The sequence below is a fragment of the Coptis chinensis genome, chromosome 1 (assembly GCF_015680905.1).
Source record: "Coptis chinensis isolate HL-2020 chromosome 1, ASM1568090v1, whole genome shotgun sequence".
Classification (NCBI taxonomy): domain Eukaryota; kingdom Viridiplantae; phylum Streptophyta; class Magnoliopsida; order Ranunculales; family Ranunculaceae; genus Coptis; species Coptis chinensis.
Genome location: NC_141456.1, coordinates 31,842,602 through 31,861,790, shown reverse-complemented (window position 1 = coordinate 31,861,790; position 19,189 = coordinate 31,842,602). Strand labels below are relative to the sequence as shown.

At 47.6% G+C, this 19,189-nt stretch overlaps 1 pseudogene across 1 annotated transcript; it reads left to right on the top strand.

The window, feature by feature from the left end:
- The first annotated feature begins 368 nt into the window (after positions 1-368).
- LOC147523491 (ABC transporter B family member 14 pseudogene) lies at positions 369-17,767 on the top strand (annotated as a pseudogene). The gene is made up of 3 exons (XR_015216108.1): positions 369-1,299; positions 14,420-15,292; positions 16,449-17,767. The product of XR_015216108.1 is annotated as an ABC transporter B family member 14 pseudogene (transcript).
- Positions 17,768-19,189: the final 1,422 nt, after the last annotated feature.

The following is a 19,189-nucleotide window of genomic DNA, read 5'->3' as shown; positions in this document are numbered from 1 at the left end:
TTAATTTAATTTAAAGTGGGTGGGTGGGTGGGGGGGGGGTTAATAAATTGAACAAGATAATTGATAATTAACCACATCAACAAAAATTAGAATCTACAACCATCTAAATGAATTCGGGCACTTATGTTGAGAATTAAAGATCACAAGTGATAACAATTAATCTCAAGATTTTGGAATCAATGACAAAACAAGAACACTAGCACAACCAATTATATGGCTCACATCACATATGACTCCCTCTAGCCCCTCCAATTATATGATTTATCATCCAGAAAAACTAAAGTTATCAGACATATTTACCACCTTAGTCTTTGGAAAAACCCTTGTAGGGTTCCAAGTTAGTAGAGAGTAGTAGTTATGGTAGTGTCTATGAAACTAAGGTGGGGATTAGTACTGTTGCTGCTAATCCAATTACTGTCATCACCTGGATCCTCGTAAAGATCTTGATATGGCTTTCTTCAAAACAAAAAATAACAAAAAGTACACTGTAGAATTTCCAACCATGGCCCTGGGATTAGCCGAGGTAGTTCCAGCCATGGCCCTGGGATTAGCCGAGGTAGGTGTAAGCTGGCCCTGACATACGGTTAACAACAAAAAACACATTGATCCTCATATCCTCGATTATTGGTATTATACCAGTGATAATTGTACACAATATCACACATATATCACGAACTTGAAGATTCGACTTAGGAGTTGCCCAAAATGACATCTGGGCTTTTAATTTACCCCTTATGGCCATGTATCAAAATGCACCAATCCAATGGAAGACGTTTCCATTGATGAAAACAATAGGTGATGACTACTTCCCTTTTCTCCTTTTGAAAGACCCTACTGTGACAAACTGGCATTTTCATATGTTCGTGATGTAGAAAACATGGTGGGGTGCGGGTCTTGTTAGCCAAGAACCAACATTGTTTGCGACCACAATAGCTGGAAATATTGTATATGGTAAAGAGGATGCTAGCATGGAGCAGATTATTGATGTAAAATAAAGAGTATGTATATGAAAATAAAGAAGAACACGATTGTTTGTCTTCCTCTGATTGAAGAGAGACTGAAACATCATTCTATATATAAGAGACAAGACTTGCTCACTAGGCAGAATTACCAACAACATGGAAAGACTTCCTCACCAAGAATCTAGTAATTGGAAACTATACAAAAGGAAATATACGTGAACTTAGAAACTAAATATACAGAGATATTCTAATAATTGACAATCTTTGCCTGACGGTTATAAACCCAGGTTGGTATATGTTCCACTCAGTGCCCTCTTAATACCAGTAACTTGTATGGGTCTTGTAAAGGTGTGATGTGATATTCCCTTACAAACAGTCTCTGGGGGACTGGTATGGATGGATGGGTGAGACCGAGTTCGGCTTTGAGAGCTTAATCGCCACGATCTTACTACGGGTTCCCGGGTCGAGTAGAATCAGTCCGGGCGAGTTCATAGGAGAGGTATTTATAGAGATTGAAAGTGTATCCTAACCCTCCACGCGTGCAAAGGATGTCACCAACGTGGGGTGTGGATCATGGGAGCACGCGGAGAAATATCTACATAGGTCCTCTTTGTGATGATGAGGAGTGGCACCGGGCAAGTAGCTTCGGGCGTGACCGGATGACCGCCGATCGGGATGAGTGCAAGTACACCTTCAGTCATGATTGCTTATGGATAGGGTCCGTGGTCACCGCCCGGGCGAAGTTCGCGATGATGTTGCGATCCGCCCCGCGGGTCCGATGTTGGCTCATGGATGCGACTTGAGACCATAGGTCGGTGTATTAGTTCCACCATGTTAAGCGCGTGCTGGATAGAGAATATCACTCCCCTACACAGCCCCCTCTCAGTAGGTTGTGATAACGACCTGCTGAGAGAGAACGGTGGCACGCGCGTACTATGTGATAGGTGGGAATCTGCCACGATCAGTGTAGAACAGCTAGTGTTAACCGCGTGAGCTAGTTGGTGCGATCGTGTGACGCGTGTGCAAAGACGCGATGATCCGAAAGATTCTTGCAGAGAAGAAAACGCGGGCGACCGCTTTTTTCGGGATGTGAAAAGACAAGACAGTTGTTTGGAAGTCGTGGGCGGCTAGGGCTAGGGTGTAATCATAATGCCTTGGAAATTGGAGGGGCGGTTGTTCAAAAATTTTACTTGCTTGACTGAGACTTCATTTGGCTGCTTCGTCTGGTAGAGAGAACTTCATTAGCGCATCAATCTTCAGGTTAGTTCTCTGCCATTTTTGAACCCATTTCCCTTGTTTGGTGCTAAGCTTCTGTGCTAGAGTTGTTAGGGTACTCTGTTAGATACTAGTAGCTAGATTTGTTAAGCTTAAAGGAGAAAGATGTCGGATTCCGATGACACTCGTTCGAACGAGGTTCGTGAAGTTTCCCTCGGTTGGGAAGATGAGGAGGAGACAGACGAATCAGTTGGTATGCTGGGTGAGGATGATGGGGATGAGGCTGTGAGTGAGGAAGGCGATGCTCGATCTGCTCCTGTGGTTGCTGACGTTAGCACTTCAGGACGCGGTGAGAGGTCGCCTTCGAGCGAGCTGCCGCCTAGGGCTGTGGATAAACACGCTTTGAGGGCGTTTCCATATCTAAGGAAGAGATATGGTATAAACGTGGACGGTTTGGAGATCCACGAGCCTGAGCGAGGCGATTTGGTCTTTAGCGATAGGTACGTCCCACCGCACCACGGGGTGATCGTCTGTGAGAGGGCAAAGCCGAGGGCTTATATATGACGATACCATTTTCGAAGTTGGTTTGCGAATTTTTGAACCGTTGTGGCAAAGCGCCTGTGCAGTTCGTGGGTAACACGTGGCGGTTGTTGAAGGTGTTCGACCTGTTGAACGCCAGCGGTGAATACCAGATCGAAGTCGCTGATATTATTGAGCACTTCACTTTGAAGCGATCTAGGGCATATAACTTTAGCTTGCAAACCCGAAGCTACTGCCGCCCGCTCGATGGAGTGAGTAACGAAGTCTTGGGATAAAAGACCGTTCATGTTAGTCGGTAACTACCGCGGCGAAAGCGGGTTTAGTGTGGGACAGGAAAACGCGTGGATTTTTATCGTGGGTACCAAGACGTTTTCTTAGGTTTCACGCTGATATCGACTGATCCTGTATTGATCTAACATTTGTTATTTTGTCTTTTGTACAGATAACCGTCCTGCACAGGAGACGAACCGAGCAGTGATCGAGAGCTTCGCTAGGCTGACTCGGGCTGAGAAAAGGGCGAAGTTGCCAGAGGTCGCCGGATTCTTTAAGGAGCGTGGAGGGCCTGCCGTTCGGAAGAGAAGGGAAGCTCAGAAAACAAGGGCTCGTGGTAAGGGAGCGTCCAAGGAACGTGTTATGGAGAAGCGTGGGAGTGATCCGTGACCGAGAGGATAGAAACCGGGCCGCCGCATCGGGTGAAGCAACCCCCCTCTGGGTGCCGGGCCTCCGGGTCTGGATCGGGGAAGGGTCGGGAGGATGCTCCTTTTGATGTGGAGGACGCTCCCTCCGACATTCCGGAGTACCGACCTGCTAAGACTGCGAGGGTGGCCCAGAACGCACAGGGTGGTGAGGTGCGAACGGGTGGGAGGGCAGCTCGCAACCCGAGGTCGAGGCCGATGCCCGACTTCAGCGTCCTAGTTGAGGACGGCCCGGAGGTTGCTCCGGAGGCTGCCCCGGAGGTCGCTCGACCCCGGGTTGTTGGAGATGCCTCAGGCAAGATGAAGGGGAAGGTTGGCTCAAGAGATGCTGGTAAGGAGCAGTCCAGTACTGGCAAGGACGATCTAGAGCGCAACCTGATGTACATTGATGAGGTGACTGGGAAGAAGCGCTATGTGAAGAGGTCGGACTGCAGCTACAAGTCCGCACCCATAGCTTTTGCTTGTTGGAGGGATGACGCTTGATGGTGATAGGAAGGACCTTGATGCCAAGGAGCCGGAGTCGAATCTGAGAGGGGTGGATAAGGCGATTTGTCTGGTAAGTGGTCACGTTGTTACTGTTTGTGCTATTACTTATTATATTAATCGTTGCTTATCGCTTGTTTGTGGTACTATGTGCGAAGCCGCCGCAGTACTGGTTGCCGGGTATCGAAATTGAAGATACCGTGACCGTTTATTTGAAATGGAGAAGTCGGAGGTCGAAGTCCTCGAGGCTCGAGGGTCTCGATCTCCGAAAGCGATAGCTCAAACGGAGAAGGTGGAGCTGGATACTCTGAAGGCGAACCGGGTCACGCTTATCTCCGAGAGGACGCCACCGTGAACGAGGGCGATCAATGAGGCATGAGGTCGCTGATCTGAAGAAAAAGGCTGTTGCTGCTAATACGTTTGCTGAACGTTGTAAAGCTACTGCGGTGGAGGCGAGAGAGGCCTATCTTGCTATCCGTGCTGAAATAGAAGAACTGGAGGCGAGATACGGCGACCTGCCCGAGGAGCCAGCTCATGGACCTACAATAGACCGACAGGTCGATTCACTCGAGGTCGGTAGGCGGTCCCTACGGTCGCTCCCGCGCCCCGAAGGTGAGGTGGTTGCCGATCGCCTCCCCGTTGTTGGTGGTCCGGGTGGACGCTTAACCGGAAGGAGTGGTGGCGCCTCCGGTGATCCGAAGCCGTTCCCTGCGCCGACCGGCCCCTCTTGTTGAAGGCTTCGGCGATGTTATTTGAGCGTCAATGTCCGGGTTTTTTGTTTTTGTAGCGCCTCTCGCCTAAAACAATAGAGCTGTTTTCCGGGGTTGCCCGGCAGTTTCGCCTTTTCCTTTACTTGTTTTATGATACCGATGTTTAGTGGGCTGGATTTCGGTAGACCCAAAGAAATTTCGGCTATCCGCTTAACCGAGGTCGAACCGCGGGTCTTCAATTTGTCAATCGCTTTTATATTAAGGACGCATACTATTGGCTTTTGTCTCTCTTCCCCGCGTGATCGTATGCCTGTTTGGTTTGTGTGCCTTTGGGCTTGCTATTGTGGTAGGTTATTAGAGCGTTCTAGGTTGGTGGACCTGCGCCACTCTTTGAACTGCTTTATGCGCGCATTGGTCACGGCGATTCTCTAGTTACCCGGTATTGGTACGGGCCGAATGTCCCGCGGAGCGCTGGTCACCTCCATTACAAGGCGCGGCTTGGCACGCAGCGGATATAAACGGTCCGCGGAAATATGAAATGATGATGGTTGCTGATTGGATTGGCGTTTGGCGCCTCGATGCCATAATGAGTTGCCTCGGAAGAGACGCTTCACCTTGCATAAATATAAACCGCTCGGGAGAGCGACGGCATTTGGACTTCCCTTCTGTCGCCTCTTTTCTCCTCCGAACTTGCTTGCTTTCTTTGGTCATCTTCTCGTATGTTTGCTCTTTCATTTTTTTTTGATCGTGATGTTGGATGCTATCTCTCCCTCATTGGCTTTGTTTTGTTCCTCAGGCTTTAGTTTTTCTATGGCTCGGTGTTACCCCCTTTGTTAGGGGAGAAGGCGCCACGAGAGAGTTCTCCTCACCGATGGAGGAAATGGAGTTTCATCCTCATGTGCACGAGGACCGTGGCAAGAGGAAGGTGGTAGCGTCGGGGTCCAAAAAAGCTAAACGGCCCGGAGGTCGCGGGTTTCAATCGAGGAGGTATTGTGATCGTCGCCCCATCGAGGACGGCGCCCCGGGCTGCCGAAAAGGGTAGACGACTGGAGAGGGGGGGGCCACGCCGCTAGTGGGAGCTCGCGACTCTCACGCTGGGGACGTGGGAGTGAAGTTCTTCTACGCCGGAAGACGGGAAGAGGCGCTTTGTAAAAGCGCCCGATCGCAGCTTCCACTCTCGCCTATAGCGACTAGTCTCCCCGAGGGGTATCGCGGCTTTCGGACGGGACAAAGTTGAGGTCGAGGACGAAGATATGGATACGCCCCGGGGACCATGGACATGGCGGAGCTGTTTGGTGAGTACGTTTGTTTGTTAACTTTTTAGTCTCCGCTTTGATTGATTTTCATTGTCTTTCCGTACTTATAGTTTCTTGCTGGTTATGATAAGTTGAAGAGTGTTGTGCAACGCTCTAATACTGATGTTGATGCCCGAGTCGAGCTGGGATGTCTGCGAGCTGCTCGGGTGGCTGACAAGAAAAGGTTGGAGACTATGTCGGAGAGATGTCGTGCTGTTGCTGATGAAAATGCGAAACTTGCTGCGTCTATGGCTGATCTGCAAGTGGAGATCGCGGAAGTCACCGAAAGCACGCTGGCAACAATGCCGAGGGTTGCCCGTAAGGCTCAGAACGCGTATACCACTGCCTGTAGTGAGTACGCCAAGCTGGACGAGAAATACCGGTCGCCTTAAAGAAGGCAGATGGGGCTCGAGAGGCCGGTATGCGTGTTGTTCTCATGAGCCGCCAGCATGTTCCCTCAACCGCCGCCCCGAGGATAAACATGTGGTCGCCGCCCGCGGATGCCGATTCTGGCCTTTCCGTGAGAATTTGTTTTGTCAGGTTTGATACTTAACTAAGTGTGGTCTTCTTTGCCCCTACGAGGGTTAAACACTAGAGCTGGCGTTTTGGCTTGCCGAAAGCAGTTTCGCTTCTTTTGAATTTGAGAACCGGGTTTCCACGAAAGTGGGCGATTCGTTAACTTTGGTTTTGTAATTGGTAGCCGACTGGATTTTTCGGGGGTAGACCCAGCAGGTCGGTGCTTTAGAGCTGATTTCACTGGATCCGAAATGTGTGTTCCTTTTGGTGAGTACTTGATTAATGCTATATACTTTTTGGTCTGATTGTTCATGGCTTTGATTCTCATCTTCACGGATTTTGCTTCCGGAGATGTATTCTCGCTATATGTTGTTCGGTATGATAATGCGCAAGAACGACATGTAAGTGTTTGATCTTTTTGGACGAAAGGGGACCGTGCCCCTGCGAGTTCGTGGGTTATGTTGCTCACTGGGAGCGTTCTTCTTTGGTTAACCCTAGGAGTATCGGTCCTCGTCTAGTGAGGATCAAAGAGGCTATGAGCCTGTAAGCTCCTGAGAACGTCCTGCTCGTATGAGAGTTTGTTTTAGCCGCTGAGGGCGTAATGCTCCTGAGAGCGTTCTCGCTTAGTTGATCCTAGAAGTATAGGTCCCCAACTTAGCGAGACTCGGAGAGGCGATAAGCCCCGTAAGCTCCCCGAGAGCCGCCCCGCCAGATGAGAGCGTGTCTAGCCCCTGAGGGCGTGGTGCTCCTGAGAGCGTTCTCGCTGAGCTGATCCTAGAAGTATAGGTCCTCAACTTAGCGAGACTCGGAGAGGCGATAAGCCTGTAAGCTCCTGAGAGCGTCCTGCTCGCATGAGAGCGTGTTTAGCCCCTGAGGGCGTTCTGCTCCTGAGAGCGCTCGCTTTCGATGAGAGCGTGTCTAGCCCCTGAGGGCGTGGTGCTCCTCGAGCGTTCGCTCGCCGAAGTGATCCTAGAAGTATAGGTCCTCAACTTAGCGAGACTTGGGAGAGGCGATAAGCCTGTAAGCTCCCCGAGAGCGCCCCGCCACATGAGGCGTTTTTAGCCCCCGATGTTCGCCCCGAGAGCGTTTCGCGCCGATGAGAGCGTGTCTAGCCTCGAGAGGGTGGTGCTCCCCGAGGCGTTCGCCGAGCTGATCCTAGGAGTATAGGTCCTCAACTTAGCGAGACTCGGAGAGGCAATAAGCCTGTAAGCTCCCCGAGAGCGCCCCCGCCGCGATGAGAGGCGTGTTTAGCCCCCGAGGCGCTCGCCAGATGAGAGCGTGTCTAGCCTCTGAGGGCGTGGTGCTCCTGAGAGCGTTCTCGCTGAGCTGATCCTAGAAGTATAGGTCCTCAACTTAGCGAGACTCGGAGAGGCGATAAGCCTGTAAGCTCCTGAGAGCGTCCTGCTCGCATGAGAGCGTGTTTAGCCCCTGAGGGCGTTCTGCTCCTGAGAGCGTTCTGCTCGTATGAGAGCGTGTCTAGCCCCTGAGGGCGTGGTGCTCCTGAGAGCGTTCTCGCTGAGCTGATCCTAGAAGTATAGGTCCTCAACTTAGCGAGACTCGGAGAGGCGATAAGCCTGTAAGCTCCTGAGAGCGTCCTGCTCGCATGAGAGCGTGTTTAGGTATGGAGCTTGCTGTGTGAGAGGTATGGTTTGGAGATGTGAGTAGGTCCGCCATTTATGATAACAATCTTGAGTTTCTTTCATATGAACTTTGTAGTGCCTGGGAACAGGAATTACAATGCGTAATACAACTATTGGTAAAATTGCTTTAGCAAGTATGTGTTCCATGGTCGTGGCAGCAACTTTCCTTCTTGGGTTTTAATCCAATATGCGCCGTTGCCAACGACGCGTTCCACTATGTAAGGGCCTTCTCACGTTGGTGCTAGCTTAGTGTCATCTTGAGTTTTCTTCAAAACGAGATCCCCCGGTTGAAAAGACCGTAGATGTACTCATTTGTTGTAAGATCTCTTAAGGACCTGTTGGTAGGTCGCGACCCGATGGTCGCTAGGTCGCCGCTCCTCGAGGAGGTCGATCTCTCGAGCTAGAACCGAGTCATTAAGGCCCGATTCGACAAGTTCAGATCGGGTTGTCGGATTGTCACCGGTGGGGATGACGGCTTCGTGCTATAGCACAGGAAAATGGTGACTCGCCCGGTGCTTGAGCGAAGCCAGTAGTCGCGATGAGCCCATAGTATGTTCTCCAAACTGATTTGGCCACCGGCTCTTGTTCTTTTTTCAATTTTCTTCTTCAAATTCTCCGAACGGCTTTGTTGTCGGCCTCGCTTGTCCATTGCTTTGAGCGCATCGCGGGTGTAGAGAATGCATGAACGATCTTCCATTTGGCCGTAAACTCTTTGATCGTTTTTCCCTTGAACTGGAGTTATTGTCCATCACCGTGTATGTGGTAAGCCAAACCGGTGATGATATGAGTCCAAATGAAATTTCGACGTGTGATTCTTTGACGGTGCTAATGGAATTGCTTCAACCCACTTAGTGAAGTAGTCCAGGGCAACAAGGACGAAGCGGAAGCGGTGTGGTTTCTCAGGGACTAATGGTCCCATAATGTCCATGCCCCACATGTGGAACGCCAAGGGCTCGCGATGTTAATCAATTCGCGAAAGCTGGTCATGATGATGTTGTGACCAAATGTTTGGCATTTGACACACTTGAGGACATACGCTTTAGCATCAATCTGCATAATGAGGCCGAAGTACCCTTGGGAGATCGCTTTGTGGGCTAATGATCGACCTCCAAAGATGGTTGCCGACTCGCCTTCGCGGAATTTCAAAAAAAATTAGCCGGGCCTTGCTCGATCGATACATCTCGGATGAGGTCCCCGCTGGATTTGCGGAATAGTCCGCCGCTCACCAAACAATAGCTACATGCTTGGTGTGGAACCTTTTGGCTTTGTGCGCTCATCCGGGGTGTGCCGCATCGATGTAATTGATAATAGGTCGCGATCCGTGTTTGGCTCGTCGATCCTTCAGAGAGTGGGAACAGTCGCTAATTGTCAAGACTTGGTCCGCTTGGTAAGGCTGGTCGATCGACTACTTCGATAATCAGTTGTCTAGGGACACAGTTTGGTGTCTGAGTGGCTAGATATGCCAAGCTATCTGCGTGACGGTTCTCGTCACGCAAAAAATGGTGTATCGTCGCTCTGCTAAATGACGGAAGCAAATCGTTAACAACTTGAAGGTATTTGGAGAGGTTACCTTCGCTGGTAGTGTACTTTTTACAACCGGGCGAACCACCACCATGCGAGTCACTAAAGATTTGGATCTCCTTTACTCCGAAATGGATCGCGCCAGACGATTCCCATTATTAGTGCTTCAGATCGCGTTGTTGGGCTATGGAAGTCTATACTTAACCGCCTTCTTCTACCATAGCTCCCTCGGGGGAGACTAAAACGATTCCCATACCACTGCCTCCAGGGTTGCTGGAACCATCGACGTAGAGAGAGATTTGATCGCTTTGCATGCTCGCTTTGGGGTGCGACCTCTGTTTCAGCCTCCCAATTAGGGTCGTCGACTGGGAAATCTGCTAGGAAGTCTGCAACGACCTGACCCTTCTGCGATATGCGTGGGACGAAGTCCATGTGGTGCTCGCCCAGCTCTTCGGCCCATATTGCCATCCTAGTAGTCTTGTTTTCTTTGTGAAGAATCCTCTTCAAAGGGAGATCGCTAAGTACTTTGATTGGATGGGCCTGGAAATACGGTCTGAATTTTCTTGCCGAGTATAATAAAGCAAGGACCGCTCTTTCTATGTAAGAGTAGTTCTTCTACTGAGTGAGTATCTTTGTTTTGTGAAGTAGATCGGTTTTTTGAATTGTGCTCGCCCTGAATAGGACCGAACCGATGGCTTAAATCGGATACCGCCGGATAGAGCCCCGTGAGTTTCTCCGTCTGTTGGTTTAGCTAGGGACGGAGGTGTTGGAGGTACTCCTTGCGGTGGCTTAATGCTTGGTGGCATTGATCGTTCCGTGAGAATTGCTCGCCTTTCTTTAGTATCTGTAAGAACGGTCGGCATTTGTCTGATGCTCTTGATATAAATCTGTTGAGTGCAGCGACCATACCTGACAACTTTTGTATCTGTTTCTTTGTTTGCGGGTCGGGCATGTCGATGAACGCCCGAATTTGGTCTGGATTTGCTTCGATGCCTCGTTGCGAGACCTGATATCCGAGAAATTTTCCGGAGGATGCTCCAAAAAGGCACTTCTCTGGGTTCAGCTTCATTCCGGTTCGTCGTAGTCTAGAGAACGCTTGCTCGAGGTGAGTGAGGTGGTCAGCTGCTTTTTTGCTTTTGACAACCATATCGTCTATGTAGACCTCCATGGTATCGCCTAACATGTCCTGGAACATGTTAGTTACTAGCCGCTGATAGGTCGCTCCTGCGTTCTTTAGTCCGAACGGGAGAACGTTGTAACAATAAATTCCTTGCTCAGTGATGAACGATGTCTTCTCCTGATCTTCTTCAGCTAGTGGTATCTGATTGTACCCACTATACGCGTCCATGAATGATAGCAGCTCGTGCCCACAAGTCTGGTCGACTAGTTGGTCGATTCTTGGTAGGGGGAAGCTGTCTTTTGGAGTTTCTTGATTGACGTTGGTGAAGTCGACGCACAAACGGACTGTACCATTCTTTTTCGGGACTGCCACTATGTTTGCGACCCACTCTGGGTAGTCGACCTTCCGGATGAAACCTACTTGTTTGAGCTTATCTACCTCGTCGTTGATTGCTTTTTGAAAGCGTAATGACAATCTTCTAGATCGCCGAAACCGGTTTGGCACCGTGGTTGACGTTTAAACGGTGGCATGCAACGCTAGGATCTATCCCAGGCACGTCGATATACGACCAAGCGAACACATCTTTATTCATCGAGAGAAAATTTACAAGTTGAGCCTTAAGTGTGGGGTCGAGGTTGGCTCCCACATAGACGAGTTTATGGTCGTCTTCGGTTCCCAGGTTCACTTGCTGCTTGTCTTGAGTCGGTGCTGGCTGCATGGCGCTCGGCTCTCGGATGATTGCACTTTGGTAATGTCGGGCTGGTCTGATAGTTGGTTGGGGTGGCCGTAGGAACTGGGACGCGTCTTCGTGGGTTACGACAACGTGGTCGAAGTGATTACCGCTTGCCGCGGACAACAGGAACTGTGGTAGTTCGCTGCGACTCCCCCGGTTGTATGGGAGCTGGTGGTGCGAAATCGAGACTTTGTTTGTACGTGGCATTCGCCACTGGGGCGACCTGATGGGTTTGCACTGCTGGTACGTCTGCTGCTTTGGTAGTGGTCGAGATCGGGGCTGGTGAATGGAAACTCTTGTTGGAGCCCCCCGCCGCTCGTTTTGTTGCTTAGCTCTCACCTCGCCTACTAAATCTTTGGCCATCAGATAGCTAGTGGGTTCGTTATCGATGGTGATGGGGGTTCGCCGATCTTGCTTGCCGCGATGATCCGTTACAATGATGGGCCTCGAAGCCGGTTGTTTCGAGCTCCATCATTCCTTGGACCAGAAAGCGGATCACTTGATGCAATGTAGATGGTACCGCTCGCAGATCCGGTGTATCCACCGCCGCCCTAGAATGGCGTTATAGGATGACTTGGTTGTCTAGGTCTAGGCCGAACCGCGTGTTGAAGCTGACCTTGTCTTCACGGGAACCCACTGAGACTGGGAGTATGATGTCGCCTATTGGATCGGCTCTGGAGCCGTTGAATCCGAAGAGGGGTGCGATGGGGTCTATGAAGACCGACTTTGGCAGGTTCATCTCTTGGATCGTGTGGTAGAACAAAATATCACAAGAGCTACCAGGATCGATCAAAACTTCTTTGACGGTCCGGGCCACCGATTTTGACGTGGACCACGAGTGCGTCGTTATGCGGGAGGCAGACCTTGTTGAGGTCGGCCTCTGAGAAGGTGATGTCTCCTGTTCTACGCCTTGAGCTGCATGGCGCGGGTGCGGCTTGTGAAGAGAAGTTGTACACTTCATGGAGGGCACCGACGCGTCTTCTTTTTTCGCGCGAACTTGAGACGGAATCGTCTTGGAGTGTGATCATGTGGATGGTTCTGTCGTGCTCGCGCCCCCTTGACGGTTGGCGGCGATCTTGACGGACGCGCGTTCTCGAACGCCCCTCCGCTGGTGGCGGCTTTGAAGCCTCGTAAACGCTCTTCGGGGTGGGGACTGGGGCTGCTGCGTGATTCGGGCGGCCATCGGTTTTGTGGCGCAGTCGCCGTCCGGTATATTGGTGTATCGCTTGATGTGCCGGCCGACCGGATCCCCGCAAATAATGTTTGAGCCCCCAAAGATACGCCGGTCTCGCGGGCAATTGGGGCGGTGAAAAGCGCAGTAGGGTTGGTCCGGGCGACCGTTGGTCGCCTTTATCTCTGGTCGGTAGAATGCAGCTCGCTTGATCTTTTCTAGTATGTAACTAGGAGATCTGGTGAGCACGGCGAATTCCCGATCATTTCTTGGTTTGGGTCTGGAGGGTTGCCCTTGTTGTCGGGGTCGTTTCCTAGAGGATGATGCTACTTCGTAAACCTCTCCCTCTTCTGTTTCTTCTTCTTCTTCTCGTTTCTGCTTTAGCAAAGCCTCTTGCAGCTTGATGTATTTATCCACTCGAGCGTACAGCTCGGCCAACGTTTCGGGTTGGTCTTTCAAGAGCGACTTGGTTAGGTCGGTGTTGGGGTCGCGGCGGCGGTTGTGGAAAGCCACGCGGCAAATGATTCCTTGAGGCCGCTTTCCATGTCCAAGAGTTCGTTTTGAACCGGCTTAAGAAGAGTATGTAGGTTTCCTCCTTGCCAGAGCGAAATGGAAGAGTGAATTGAGATCACCCTTCTTTCGGTTATGCATTGGTAACGTCTTGGCTCGCGAACAGTCGGTAAGTTGTTCAAAGCTTCTTATGGAGTCCGCTCGAGGGAGAAGAACCAATCGAATGGGCCGCCCTTTTAAGCTTCTTTGGAAAGAGCCCGTGACGGAGATGGTCGAACTCGGGCGCTGTAGAGTGCAAGGCTTTGAGCATATCGTGCTATATCGGGCCCGGGCATGTCGACCGCCATATCATGGGAACCGCGTGGTTGGACAAAGTCCGAGGGGAGACCTTGTGAAGTACTTCAAAGCCAAAGAAATGGAGACGCGCGATAGGTTTTCGGCGATTTTTTCTCGCACTATCCGGGTGGAATCTTTCTTGACCGCATTCTTGTCGAGCCGTTGGTTTAGCTCGGTGATCGGTTGACCGACGTTGATGACGCCGCCTCGATGCCGACCCGCCTAGTGAGCTCTGTGTATCAACTTGTGCACGTAATGTGACGTTTTCTTGCCTGAGTTGGGCAATTTGTTCATTCATTGTTCCTAGCTAGCTTGCCAAAGTGTGGAATTGAGCTTCGAGGCTTGCCATGCTTCGTGGGCTTGAGAATCTTTTGTTTTGATTTTTGGCTACTGATTGTAAAGTGGTTTGGTTTCTCAAGTAATCATCCCCACACACGGCGCCAATGTAAAGGTGTGATGTGATATTCCTTACAAAAGCGGTCGGGGGACCGGTATGGATGGATGGGTGAGACCGAAGTTCGCTTTTGAGAGCTTAATCGCCACGATCTTACTCGGGTTCCCGGGGTCGAGTAGAATCAGTCCGGGCGTAGTTCATAGGAGAGGTATTTATAGAGATTGAAAGTGTATCCTAACCCTCCACGCAAAGGATGTCACCGTGGGGTGTGGATCATGGGAGCACGTGAGAAATATCTACATAGGTCTGCTGTGATGATGAGGAGTGGCAGTCTGGGCAAGTAGCTTGCGGCGTCCGCGGACCACCGACCGATCCGGGATGAGTGATGCAAGTACACACCGGTCATGATTGCTTTATGGATAGGGGTGCGGTCATCGCCTCGGCGAAGTTCGCGATGATGTTGCGACCGTCCCCGCGGGCGCGATGTTGGCTCATGGATGCGACCTGAGACCATAGGTCGGTGTATTAGTTCCACCATGTTAAGCGCGTGCTGGATAGAGAATATCACTCCCCTACAGGTCTCATTCAGAAACTTTAAGACATAATATATGTATTGGTGTACATCTATTGAATGCTTATTGATTTTGTTTGTTCTCAATTGATAGAATGTGATTTCTTAGTCCAAGTGTTCCTCTTCCTTCTTATTCTCCTTTTCTATTTTTTCCTTTTCTTTTGAATTAAGGAACAGAGAATCACCATTGCAAGGGAAGTATTGAGAAATCCAAGGATTCTACTTCTGGATGAGAAGCTGAACAAGTTGTCCAGCAGGCACTTGTTTCAATCATGTCAAACCTGACCACAATCATTGTTGCACACAGATTGTCCACAATTCGTGATGTTGATACAATTGTCGTCTTGAAGAATGGACGGGTTGTTGAAAGTGGTAACCATTTGGAATTGATGTCCGATAAGAAGGGAGAGTATGCTATTCTAGTGAGTCTTCAGGTAACATCAAATAACAATAACCCGAGCCAGAATATTAGTGATTCTAGAAGTTCATTGCTTTCAGAAACATTCAACAGTCAAATTCATGACACGCAAAAGATTAACTCAATTGGCACAAAAGAGATTCAGATGAGCAACCAACATAAGGACTCGTGCAGCTCTATGCCAGCACCTTCAATTTGGAAACTGATCTAACTGAACTCGCCAGAGTGGCCCTTTACATTAATTGGGTCAGTTGGTGCTGTTCTGGCAAGAATGGAAGCTCCTCTATTTGCTCTTGGAATCATGTATGTACTGGATGCGTTTTACTCTTACATTGACGGTGGTCTCTCTTGTATTTATTGGAGTGGCTGTAGCGTCAGTACCTATTTATATGTTACATCATTACTTCTATACCTTGACGGGAGAGCAGCTTACTACTCGTGTTCGTCTCTCCATGTTTTCAGGTTTTCACCCCTCCTGGATTATTACATTTTCTTTCTGACGTTTTTAATTCTCTTAACATTTAAGAACTTTCGCTTGCTACTTAATCACTGTGCTTAGTTCAACTGGTCTAAAAAATATGACAAATAGTGAACCTATCTTTAAGAAGTCTAAAGTTGTCTTAAAATTAAGATATTTATGATAATAGCTAAAAACAACCACTACATAACAGCTGACTTGTCAATAAGGATTTTTGTTGCGCCTCTTTGTTCTTTATCCTTTTTGGTCTTCATATGGAAATGCATTGGAATTAAGTTTATAAATATCTTCATGTGGTGTCAACAGGTGTTCTTTCCTTAAGATTGTTGTATGCAGATAAAAGAAAACAATAGAAGACAAGGACAGAATAACAGGTAATAACCAAGCGCGCCGGATTAGTCGTCCTAAGGAAAGATTTCTTCCCCTTCCAATGGCGCGAAAGGCAGGCAACATGGCGTCTTCCTCACAGGATTCAATGGTTCTCTCTCTTTCTGAAAAGGGTTGAATACTTTGGTTTATGGTTTATGGAGACAGTAGCAGCAGGACGATTTCTGGCTCTCTCTACTTCGGATTCAATGGTTCTCTATATGATCCCTTCTATAGACAGCCCCACCCGATTACCATTACTTCGGTCACGGGGGCGGGGGGCGTGTGTGGCTTTGGATGAGTCCTCCCTCCTAACACAAAAGCTTTTGTACCCTAAGGGCACGCCCTTATGTTAGATGTTCACCTCAAATACCTCACTACCTAGTGGTGGTTCACCAATGTGGGACTAAACAACACACAAGTATTTGAAATACACATGAAGATTCCAACATGAGGTTGGTCTGAAGTACTTCATTGTCTATTGATAAGGATAGTCTGCGTGTTGTTTTGCTTCTTTCTCATTTAGCTACAGAGCTAGTGGGGTTAGGCAGATCGTTATCTGTAGTCTTCATTCATAAAAATATTTTAAATTCTTGCATATACACTTCCTCTAAGATAATCGGTCATTATGAAATTAATTCTGACATCATTCCCTACGTTTGACCACTCAAATGGTGGGCGAGAAAATCTGCTTGCATCCCACATCTACAGCTATGTGTAGTACCCTATTCTCATGTTCTGTCCTTTCTGTAATTGAAGCAATTATTTCTTCAGGGATTTGGTGGAGAGTGGAGACTACACTCAAGCTTACTCCCGTGCTACTTCCTGCCCGTGAGGCAATCACCAACATTCGTACTGTTGCTGCATTTGGGCTGAGGCACGCATTGTATCCCAGTTCACCTCTAAACTTGATGAGCCAAATAAACTGGCATTGGGTATGGTGCATCACAACTCCTTGGATTATGCTCCTATGCACTCAGCTTATGGTATGCATCAATTATTATTAAGAAGCAGTATTCAAACTTTGGAGATATCATAAAATCCTTCATGGTGTTGGTGATCACTGCTCTTTCAATAGCAGAGACACTTGCTTTGGCACCTAACATCCTGAAAGGATCACAAGCACTTCGACCAGTTTTCAGTATTCTTGAAAGAAGAACAGCAATAGATCCAAATGATTCAACATCTGAAGGGATTACAGAGATTGAGGGTGATGTAGAGTTCAGGAATGTGAGTTTCAGCTACCCCATGACGCCTGATGTTTCCGTATTCAAGGACTTGAATCTGCGAGTGTCTGCCGGTAGTAACCGTGCATTAGTTGGGCCAAGTGGCTCTGGAAAGAGTTCAGTGATTGCGTTAATGATGAGGTTTTATGACCCTACCTCAGGTTCCATTCTGATTGATGGGCGTGTTATTAGATGCTTAAACTTGAGATCACTGAGGCTGAAGATTGGGTTAGTTCAACAAGAGCCAGCTTTATTTTCCACTACAGTTTATGAAAATATACAGTATGGGAAGGATGGTGCTTCAGAAATAGAGGTAATTAGGGCTGCCAAGGCAGCAAATGCGCATGACTTCATCAGTAGAATGCCAGAGGGGTACCATACTCAAGTCGGCGAGCGGGGAGTGCAGCTGTCAGGTGGTCAGAAACAAAGGGTGGCAATAGCTCGGGAAATATTAAAATACCCGGCAATTCTTCTTTTAGATGAAGCTACCAGTGCATTGGATTCAGCCTCAGAAATGACAGTACAAGAGGCGCTTGATAAGCTAATGAAAGGTCGAACAACTATCATCATCACACACAGGTTATCAACAATACGTGACGTGGATATGATATGCGTATTGCAGCATGGAAAGGCTGTAGAACACGGTAGCCACGAGGAACTTATGAGTAAACCTGGAAGTGTATATACCTAGCTAGTTAGGGCCTACATGATACCAATAGAAAAGCTATATCTTAAGAATAGGAAACATAGTCCCTACTCCCAAGATGCCTACATTGTCTTGATTTTTGCAAAAGACGAATTAATATGTGAATTAGGATTTTGTTTCTCCATCATTTCAATATAAATATTCTATTGGTCTCTCTGTTATCCAAACCATTCTTCCTTTTGATGAAAATGACATTTTTAAACGTGGGAAAAATGCAGATTATGATTCAACCAATATCTCTATTGTAGCTAATGCCTATATCAAAAGGAAGATGACACTGTGCGTGCAGATGGAAAAATGAACAAACACCGAATCAGGATGTAAAATAATCAGGGTGAAGAGACTGGCTGTTCAATATTCTTCAAAACCATATTTTTTATTTGAAATTATTTTTCGGTTTTATAAAAAAAAAACATGTTTTAGTCCCACATCGTGTTTATTACGTATTTAATAAGTTTGATACCAGAAACAGATGCTGAGTACCCGTGTCACTCGAATGAAACCCCACTCCCGAACCCATTTTTTATAGTTTTGAAACAACTCTTCTTGAAAAAATAATAAATTCTCACTGTTTTTTCTTATCAAAGTTAACATGAAAACTCAATGTTTCGTGAAATAGGAGAGGTATATTGTGTTGTGTGATTCTTGGCCAATATGCAGATGCCGAAATGTGGCAGTTTGGCTGTCGGTGGTGCTAATAAGACATTCAGTGGTACGATGAGTTTCTCTTCTGTTTAGCTTAACTTTAATTTTCCTTATCCAGTGTATATATCAACTCTGAATTTTTTGTCATGATCAACTATATATGTTGTAGATTTATGGGAATTTTTACAAATCATCAGAAGCCCATGATACTGGCACGAATTGCTTTTGAGACTATCAAATGTACATTAGCTGAGCTGTGTTTTATGTGCTATGTTAGCTTCACAACTCATTTTGACATAAATTATTAACTTTATTTCGTATAACTTCAGGTATACGACGTTTGTCATTTGATGGATTTTTTGACTTTTTTATTGGGTGTCTTAGACTGTAAGGAGGTATACTTGTGGTATATAATTTTACTTTTCCTCACTCTTTAGGGTGTCTTGAACTGTAAGGGGGATATTCGCGAGTATGTTTTACTTGGCAGTAAAAAACTTCCATATTGTAGGAAAATATTGCCAAGGTATTATTCTCCACGCCTGTGAATTTTTTCTGAGGATTCATTGCGGAAGGGACGTGGAGCAAATTCACTTGGCAATCAACTTTACTATGTCAAGGAAGTTCTTTTATATCAAGTGAGACTTACTCGTCAAAATTCTCTCAATTAGTCGATAGCACCTTTTCAATGTTTCTTGGTTTCTAATTTTAACTTCTTACAGTGAGCATGAAACAATGATTTTGAAAATGGGTTTTTTAAGCCAAAAATATAGTCTGCTCTTGAAACAATGATTCTATATTGTTTAGCTTTCTTCAATTTGTTTTAAAATACTTTGTGTTTTCTCAAAAAAGAAATGTCTCTTTCCTTTTATATCAAGGATTTACTTTCTCTCTTTTTTACTTAGTGTTTGTGTGTTTATTCTTCTAAAAATGTTTTTCTT